At 44.6% G+C, this 9,404-nt stretch overlaps 1 protein-coding gene across 7 annotated transcripts in view; it reads right to left on the bottom strand.

Moving 5' to 3' along the window:
- The window catches only part of LOC140075451 (putative methyltransferase DDB_G0268948), a 34,990-nt gene extending 25,586 nt beyond the window's left edge, over nt 1-9,404 (bottom strand). The window contains exons 1-2 of one of the 7 annotated variants that reach the window (XR_011849424.1): nt 4,445-4,584; nt 4,035-4,094 (exon numbers count right to left, since the gene is read on the bottom strand). The gene's annotated coding sequence lies outside the window, so the exon portion shown is untranslated. Of the gene's footprint in view, nt 1-4,034; nt 4,095-4,444; nt 4,596-9,328 lie in introns of those variants that run through there. The other 6 variants (XM_072121393.1, XM_072121395.1, XM_072121392.1 and 3 more) reach the window with 6 other exon arrangements.

Consider the following 9,404-nt stretch of genomic DNA (forward strand, 5'->3'; position numbering starts at 1 on the left):
TACAGACGACCCCTAGCTACAAACGGAGCTCTCTTTTGGAGTATTAAACGTAGCTACTACAGCACATTTCTACTCATTTGGTCCTTCAGATTCTGATTTTCTTTGCAACACTGAAAATTATCACTCTCCTTACTACTGGAATAACAGAGATATCTTATAGTTGCCTCTGCATCCTCTAATCAGTTTGACAATTCTTCAACCTCTGTTTGTAATCGTTCATTCTCCAGCGCCACCTGATGATGACGAAGTGGCACTAAGATGTCCTAAACTCATAGTAGAAGCATGATGTGCACTATTTGTGGTGAGATAACGGCCCCTATTGAGGTCCATTACCCCCCATCGTGGTGCGCGGAGCACACAGTCCGGTCCATTCGCAATCCAGCGGTGCGTTCTCTGCGGTGGATTCGGGTTACATTAAGGCAGTTCCTCCAACGTCCACCAGGTGGCGCTGCTGCGCTGAAGTTCCCCGGAATGCACTCAAGTACAGCGGCCTGTTCCTAGTGAAGGTAAGTGCAAGCGACACTTTTTAAAAAAAAATTTGGCGGTTTTTCCGAATCCGTCGGGTTTTCGTTCGGCCACGTCCCCGATTTCTGTCGCGTGCATGCCAGCGCCGATGCACCACAATCCGATCGCGTGCGCCAAAATCTCGGAGCAATACAGGGAAAAATCGGCGCAAATCGGAAATATTCGGGTAACACATCGGGAAAACGCAAATTGGGCCCTTAGTAAATGACCCCCAATGTCTCAATGCCTTAATTTAACCCCTTAACGCCGAAAACACTTTTCACCTTCCTGACACGGCCCATTTTTTAAATCTGCCCTGTGTCACTATAAGCGGTTATAACTTTGAAACCCTTTAACATATCCAAGCGATTTTAAAATTGTTTTCTCGTGACACATTGTACTTCATGTTAGTTGAAAAATTTTGGTGGTATGTTTTGCATTTATTTATGAGAAAATCATCATTCTCGATTTTCGAACTTCAAAATGTTCTACTTTTTCCACACAGTCATAACAGCAAAAAAACATAATATCTTACATTCACCGAATGTCTACTTTATGCCTCTGTGGTTTTTTATACATACTTTCATTTTTGTAGGATGTTATGGGGCTTTGAACGTTAGGTGCGATTTTTCACATTTTCATAAAAAACACAAAATCCTGCAATTGAGGGACCTGCTCAGGTGTCAAGTCACTTTGAGATGCCTAAATAAAAGTAAAACCCCATAAATTACCCCATTATAAAAACTACACCCCTCAACGTGTGTAGTTTGTTAACCCTTTAATTGTTTTACAGGGGGTAAAACAAAATTGGATACAATTTTGAAAGTAAATTTTTTTTGGCTAAATTAATCAGTTTTTCAAAAAATGTACAAATTCTCAGTGGATAAAATACCAAAACGCTACACAAAATTTGATACCCAATCCCTTCCACGTATAACAATACCCCGTATGTGGTGGTAACCTGCTGTATGGGCACACGCCAGGGCATCGAAGGGAAGCTGCGCCATTCAGAGCAGATTATGCATTGTCACTTTTATTGGCTATACAATCTTTATTTTTTTGGCAATTTGGACATATAAGGGTTTATTTTTTGGGACATGAGATGCACTTTACAAATATTTCATTTTAGTGACTCATTAGCTTATTGATGAGATTTTATTAACTCTTGAATGTATGGGTGAAAAGAAAATTGTCAATTTTGGTTTCTTTTCTTTTTGTATTTTTTGGGGGTCGTAAAGTAAAAATACTATATTATCTTTATTCTATAGATCACTATGATTACGGTGATACCTCATTTATATAGTTTTTAATTTATTTTTACTATTTTACTGGAAAAAAGTAATATAGAGGAAATTTCATTTGTTTTTGCATCGCCATCTTTTCGGAGAGGCAACTTTAATATTTTTTGGTTGACAAAGCTAGTTTAGGGCTTATTTTTTACGTGTTAAGTTGTCCTTTCAATTGGTACCATTTTGGTGTGCATAACTTTTTTTGATCACTTCTTCGAACATTTTTGTGAAGAGATTTTATGAAAAATGGACATTTTTGCCAAGTTTTTCATGTTTTGTTTTTACGGAATTCACCAAGGGGACTTCAACGTTATTTAATTCTTTTTATTAAAAAATGTTTTTATTCAATGTTTTTAAGTGCTTTTATTTACTTTTACAGGTTAGCTTGAACAAGCGATCCAACGTTTTGAACATGGATGACCAGTTCAACCGGTCGCGGCTTTTTCCGCGTTTAAACTCAAGATGAGTGCTTGTTCCTTCGAATGGTTTAGGACCTCTAAGTCAATCGTCCTCCTAGTGTTGTCCCCCCTTGGCGACATGGAATGAATCCTACTTGATCCTTGTGAATCATGTGAGGGAGTAATGGGAGCAGTCGGTTCGCCAGAATCTTTGTAAAAATCTCCAGGCTTGGGAATTAGTGTTATATAAGAATGAGTAAGGGTGGAGGGGAGGGTCTCCCCTTCCAAAAGGGAATTAAATAGGCGCGTCATATGGGGGAGCAAGGTTTGTAGGAATGTTCGATAATATAGGTACCTCAGGCCGTTTGGCCCAGATGCCTTGCCATTGGGAAGTTCGTTAAACACTTCCTCTATCTCTTCAGAAGATATAGGATCGGTAGGGATTTGACTGCGTCCGTGGATAGCTTGGGAAGGGAGCAGGAAAGCAAAAACTCCTTTATGTCCTTTTCTCTATCCTCCACTGATAGTGGTTGGAAATCAGGTAGAGCATACAGTTTGGCATAATAGGCCTGGAATTGTTCCGGAATGGCCTTTGGGTCATGGATCATGGACCCAGAGGGCCCTATGATAACATGTGGAGTTTAGTTCTCTTGCTTCTCCCGGAGCTGTCTCGCAAGCAATGTATGTGATTTATTTCCTTTGTCATAGTAGCGCTGCTTTGAGAATACCAGCATCTTCTCCACTTGTTTAAGTTGGAGTTCTCTCAGGGTCTCCCTAAGCTCTACCAGTCGTCTTAGTAGCCCTGTGGTCGGATTATCTGCCATATCGGTCTCCATAGATTTTATCGCTTTACGTAGCTCTCTTTCTTGGTGCAGTCTTTCTTGTTTGGACCTTGCTCCATGCTCTATACAATAACCGCTCATCACAGCTTTATATGCTTCCCATAGTATGGTTTGAGTCGACACAGAGTCTACATTAAGGCGGAAGTATTCAGCAAGGGATGTGGATAATTCTTCCCTAGTATGTGGGACTTTTAGCAAGGCCTCATTCAGCCTCCAGTGGCAGGTGCGTAAGTAGGTAAATTCATTTCTAAGGTTAAGAACCAAAGGGGCATGATCTGACCAAGAAATGGTCCCTATTTCCGCATCTCGCATCATCCGCAGGATTTGGATGTCCCCAAAGAAATAATTAATGCGGGTATGGGTACCATGTGGGGCAGAGTAAAATGTGTATTCTTTTTCTCTGGGATTACATACCCGCCATAGGTCAAACAAGGAGAAGCGCCGCATTAGGCTACAGAAGGCTGATGCCATGTTGTTTTGGGATGGGCTAACTGGATAATTGTAGTCGCCAACCTTTCCATTGAAATGGAAAAAATGTTGAAATTGTTGAAATTGTGTCCCAGTAACAGCGGCATTGGCAGTAGTTTAGCTATCCTCTTTAGTACCTTGGTGAGGAATCTCACCTGGGAGGAGTTTGGAGCATATATGTTACAAAGGCGAACCGGGTTACCATGTAATGTTCCCTGTACGATGAGATAGCGTCCCATTGGGTCAGCGATCACGGAGGATACCTGCACCAGGCATGAGTTGGAGATCAAAATTGCTACACCAGCTTTCTTACTATCATGTGAGGCTAAATAGGCCTCAGGATATAAATGTCTGGCAAAGGCGAATGAGCCTCTTGTGTCAAAATGTGTCTCCTGCAAGTAAACTATATCCGCCCTATTGGTTCTCATTTCCTTCAGGGCTAGCCTACACTTAGTTGGGGAGTTTAGTCCCTTGATGTTTAGCGATAGCAGCTTTACCATTGTTACTATCTAAATAGGCCTAGATGTACTCACTGTATTGGGATCTTGTGTTAAAATATTTTCTTGCTGTCTCCTCTGGAGATAGTTGAAGGTCTGAAAGAGAGAAATTATGTACAGTAAATAAATTTCAATACCACAAATGAATCCCTCCTGACTTGCTTTCCCAATTATGTAAGAATATTTTAATTAATATTTTCAGAAGCTCTGGAATGATGTGTCAAAGAAATTACAAATCATAAAGTGATTTTTAATGATATTTAAATGAAAATTACTTGATAAACAATGAATTAAGAGAAATGCAACCCCCCCACACACACATTATTACCACAAATGACAATTTGTACTTGATACAGTACACATGGTATCACAGTCTGGAATCTAGTTGATATGGAGCCTATATGGAGCAAAATTCCAAAAACATAAAAATTCTAAGAATCTCTTACCTTATGAATTTCCAGTGATACTCCGGTAAAGTAAATATATTTCTCTATGCAGCTGCTATATATGTACAAGTTTAAAAAACAATTAAGGACTAGAAAAGCCTGTTTGTAACAGATAAAATCTGTTTTGGCACTTCTTTATTTCTTAATACTGTTGCCACACCTAATGAGAAAACAGAGCCTCATAATAATTAAGGTATGTTCACATGTAGTAGATTTGTTGCAGAAATATGCATTATATGCAGAGGCGTCCAACCCAGGTGTGCCAGTAGTTCACCATACAGTGACCATATAGTGGTAGACACTGGTTCTTCTCCTTATTAATAATCATAGTATATAACAATGACTTCAATGACTTGTAGTCCTGTAGTGACTTATAGGAGAAATCTCTGTACCATACACATGTCCTGTTGCTTCCATATGACCAGTGGCACTTCTACCAGTAGCATCTTAGATTTAGGACACTTAACCACCCACATTCTCTTAAGGGGTGTTTTCACTTACTTAGATGTAAGTCTGATGAGGTCCTCCTCTATCAATGCTTCAATGAAGCTGGAACATTCCGGCTTCATTGTATATGCTGCGTACCTACAGTGCATGCGTAGCTAAGGTAGGGTGTACTCCTCCACAGGGCCGGATTAAGGTTAGTGGGGGCCCCTGGACGAAAAATATGGTGGAGGCCCCCCCTGAATGTAGCATACATGCTAATCCTCCTGCTCACTATCCGCAATCTCCCCTGTATTATATCTACATACAGCCGCCAACCCCCAAGTAATACAGCTGCATACAGCCGCCAACCCCCAAGTAATACAGCTGCATACAGCCACCAACCCCCAAGTAATACATCTGCATACAGCCGCCAACCCCCAAGTAATACATCTGCATACAGCCGCCAACCCCCAAGTAATACATCTGCATACAGCCGTCAACCCCCAAGTAATACATTTACATACAGCCGCCAACCCCCAAGTAATACATCTACATACAGCCGCCAACCCCCAAGTAATACAGCTACATGCAGCCGCCAACCCCCAAGTAATACAGCTACATACAGCCGCCAACCCCCAAGTAATACATCTATATACAGCCGCTAACCACCCAGCAATATATCTACATACAGCAGCCAACACCCTTTCACAAATACATACAGGCAGAGACCCCCAGACAGACAGATGCCCCTTCCACAGGCAAAGACAGAGACCCCCTCCCAGACAGATCGACCCCCCCCTCACAGAGACCCACCCAGCCCAGACAGATCAGACCTCCCCTCACAGACAGTGATTCCCAAGTCCATGCAGATCAACCCCCCCTTACAGACAGAGACCCCCCAGCCCAGACAGATCAGATCCCCCCTCACAGACAGAGACCCCCAAGCCCATGCAGATCAACCCCCCCTTACAGAGACCCTCAGCTCAGAAAGATCGACCCCCATCCCAGACAGGCTTCTCTTATAAATCAAAGGATACTCTGTGTGCTTCAGGGAGAATTGATCTTACGTGACCCTTTGACGTCGGCTCCACACTGCCCATACTCTCCTCGCGCTGAATCTGCTGTAGTGTCACTGTGGGCTGCTTGTCTCTGGCTGGGAGTGATGTGCTTCAGCATCACTGCAGTGCATCGCTCCAGCCAGAGACAGATCACAACTAACTGGGAATCACCCGCCAGGCACTGGAGCCTGGAGGAATCGGAGTGTCCACGGCAGCATGGCTCGCCACTGCGCATCTAGCTGTCACTGCCTGGCTGGGAGTGATGCGCTGCGCATCGCTCCCTGTTCCAGGCCTAGTCAGCAAAGTACATAGGAGCGCGGTGCGCAATGGCCAAGCGCAGCACTTAAACAATGTCTGACTGACTTTGTCATCTGGTGGGGGCCCACCCAGAGAGCAAGATGGTGGGGGCCCCGGGGCTCGAGCCCCGGGAGCCCCGCCTATAATCCGGCCCTGCTCCTTTAGCTTCATAGTACATGTTGTGTACCTACAGCGCTTGTGTAGTGAAGGTAGGGTGTACTCCTCCAGCTTCATAGTACATGTTGTGTACCTACAGCGCTTGTGTAGTGAAGGTAGGGTGTACTCCTCCAGCTTCATAGTACATGTTGTGTACCTACAGCGCTTGTGTAGTGAAGGTAGGGTGTACTCCTCCAGCTTCATAGTACATGTTGTGTACCTACAGCGCTTGTGTAGTGAAGGTAGGGTGTGTACTCCTCCAGCTTGATAGTATATGCTGTGTACCTACCTCACTTGTGCAGTGAAGCCAAGGTGTACTCCTCCAGCTTCATAGTACATGCTGTATACCTAAAACACTTGTGCAGTGAAGGCAGGATGTACTCTTCCAGCTTCATAGTACATGCTGTGTACCTACCTCACTTGTGCAGTGAAGCCAGGGTGTACTCCTCCAACTTCATAGTACATGCTGTGTACATACAGTGCTTGTGCAATGAAGGCAGGGTGTACTCCTCCAGCTTCATAGTACATGCTGTGTACCTACCTCACTTGTGCAGTGAAGCCAGGGTGTACTCCTCCAACTTCATAGTACATGCTGTGTACCTACAGCGCTTGTGCAGTGAAGGCAGGATGTACTCCTCCAGCTTCATAGTACATGATGTGTACCTACCTCACTTGTGCAGTGAAGCCAGGGTGTACTCCTCCAGCTTCATAGTACATGCTGTGTACCTACAGCGCTTGGACCGTGAAGGCAGGATGTACTCCTCCAGCTTGATAGTATATGCTGTGTACCTACCTCACTTGTGCAGTGAAGCCAGGGTGTACTCCTCCAGCTTCATAGTACATGCTGTGTACATACAGTGCTTGTGCAATGAAGGCAGGGTGTACTCCTCCAGCTTCCTAGTACATGCTGTGTACCTACAGTGCTTGTGCAGTGAAGGCAGGATGTACACCTCCAGCTTCATAGTACATGATGTGTACCTACCTCACTTGTGCAGAGAAGCCAGGGTGTACACCTCCAGCTTCATAGTACATGCTGTGTACCTACAGTGCTTGTGCAGTGAAGGCAGGGTGTACTCATCCAGCTTCATAGTACATGCTGTGTACCTACAGCGCTTGTGCAATGAAGGCAGGATGTACTCCTCCAGCTTCATAGTACATGCTGTGTACCTACAGCGCTTGTGCAGTGAAGGCAGGATGTACTCCTCCAGCTTCATAGTACATGATGTGTACCTACCTCACTTGTGCAGTGAAGCCAAGGTGTACTCCTCCAGCTTCATAGTACATGCTGTGTACCTACAGCGCTTGTGCAATGAAGGCAGGATGTAATCCTCCAGCTTCATAGTACATGCTGTGTACCTACAGCGCTTGTGCAGTGAAGGCAGGATGTACTCCTCCAGCTTCATAGTACATGATGTGTACCTACCTCACTTGTGCAGTGAAGCCAGGGTGTACTCCTCCAGCTTCATAGTACATGCTGTGTACCTACCTCACTTGTGCAGTGAAGCCAGGGTGTACTCCTCCAACTTCATAGTACATGCTGTGTACCTACAGTGCTTGTGCAGTGAAGGCAGGATGTACTCCTCCAGCTTCATAGTACATGATGTGTACCTACCTCACTTGTGCAGTGAAGCCAGGGTGTACTCCTCCAGCTTCATAGTACATGCTGTATACCTACAGCGCTTGGACCGTGAAGGCAGGATGTACTCCTCCAGCTTGATAGTATATGCTGTGTACCTACCTCACTTGTGCAGTGAAGCCAGGGTGTACTCCTCCAGCTTCATAGTACATGCTGTGTACATACAGTGCTTGTGCAATGAAGGCAGGGTGTACTCCTCCAGCTTCCTAGTACATGCTGTGTACCTACAGTGCTTGTGCAGTGAAGGCAGGATGTACACCTCCAGCTTCATAGTACATGCTGTGTACCTACAGCGCTTGTGCAGTGAAGCCAAGGTGTACTCCTCCAGCTTCATAGTACATGCTGTGTACCTACAGCGCTTGTGCAATGAAGGCAGGATGTACTCCTCCAGCTTCATAGTACATGCTGTGTACCTACAGCGCTTGTGCAGTGAAGGCAGGATGTACTCCTCCAGCTTCATAGTACATGATGTGTACCTACCTCACTTGTGCAGTGAAGCCAGGGTGTACTCCTCCAGCTTCATAGTACATGCTGTGTACCTACAGTGCTTGTGCAGTGAAGGCAGGGTGTACTCATCCAGCTTGATAGTACATGCTGTGTACCTACAACGCTTGTGCAGTGAAGGCAGGATGTACTCCTCCAGCTTCATAGTACATGCTGTGTACCTACCTCACTTGTGCAGTTAAGCCAGGGTGTACTCCTCCAGCTTGATAACACACTGGTGTTGAGAACCAGGGACCGAGGTGATTTTTTTAAAAATGCAATCATGAACAGTAATAATACATGAAGATTTGGGACACCTCTAGTCCAAAAGGACTTGTGGGTGGTTTAGCGTCACAAATTCACCTGATTGGTTTCTGACAAGATATATTTGGTTAAAGCAATCACTTTCATGACAGGAAAATTTTCAATTTACATCCTAGCTTTATCATTACTAGTACTGAGCTGTGCCCACATATACAGAATAGGACTAGTAGTACTGAGCTGTACTTGTGTATACAGGATTGGAATAGTAGTACTGAGCTCTGCCCATATATACAGGATAAAGGTAGTATTACTGAGCTGTGCCCATGTATACAGGATAGGACTAATAGTACTGAACTGTGCCCATATGTGCAGGATAGGGGTAGTAGCACTGATCTTTGCCCATATATACATAATAGGAGGCAGGGCCGATCCTAGCATATTTGCTGCCTGAGGCGAATATTAAAATGCACCCCCCCCCACGATAACACGACACCTCCCCACTCCCCCTTATTAGCCACATAGAAATAATTGAAAGTGCATTAAAAATAATAAAATCATACTCACCTGCAGGCAGCTGCTCCCTCGGCGAGCGGCTCCGGTCTTCACACAGCTCTTCTGTGAGCCCCGTCTCCGCACAGTG

The sequence above is a fragment of the Engystomops pustulosus genome, chromosome 8 (genome assembly GCF_040894005.1).
Source record: "Engystomops pustulosus chromosome 8, aEngPut4.maternal, whole genome shotgun sequence".
NCBI lineage: Eukaryota > Metazoa > Chordata > Amphibia > Anura > Leptodactylidae > Engystomops > Engystomops pustulosus.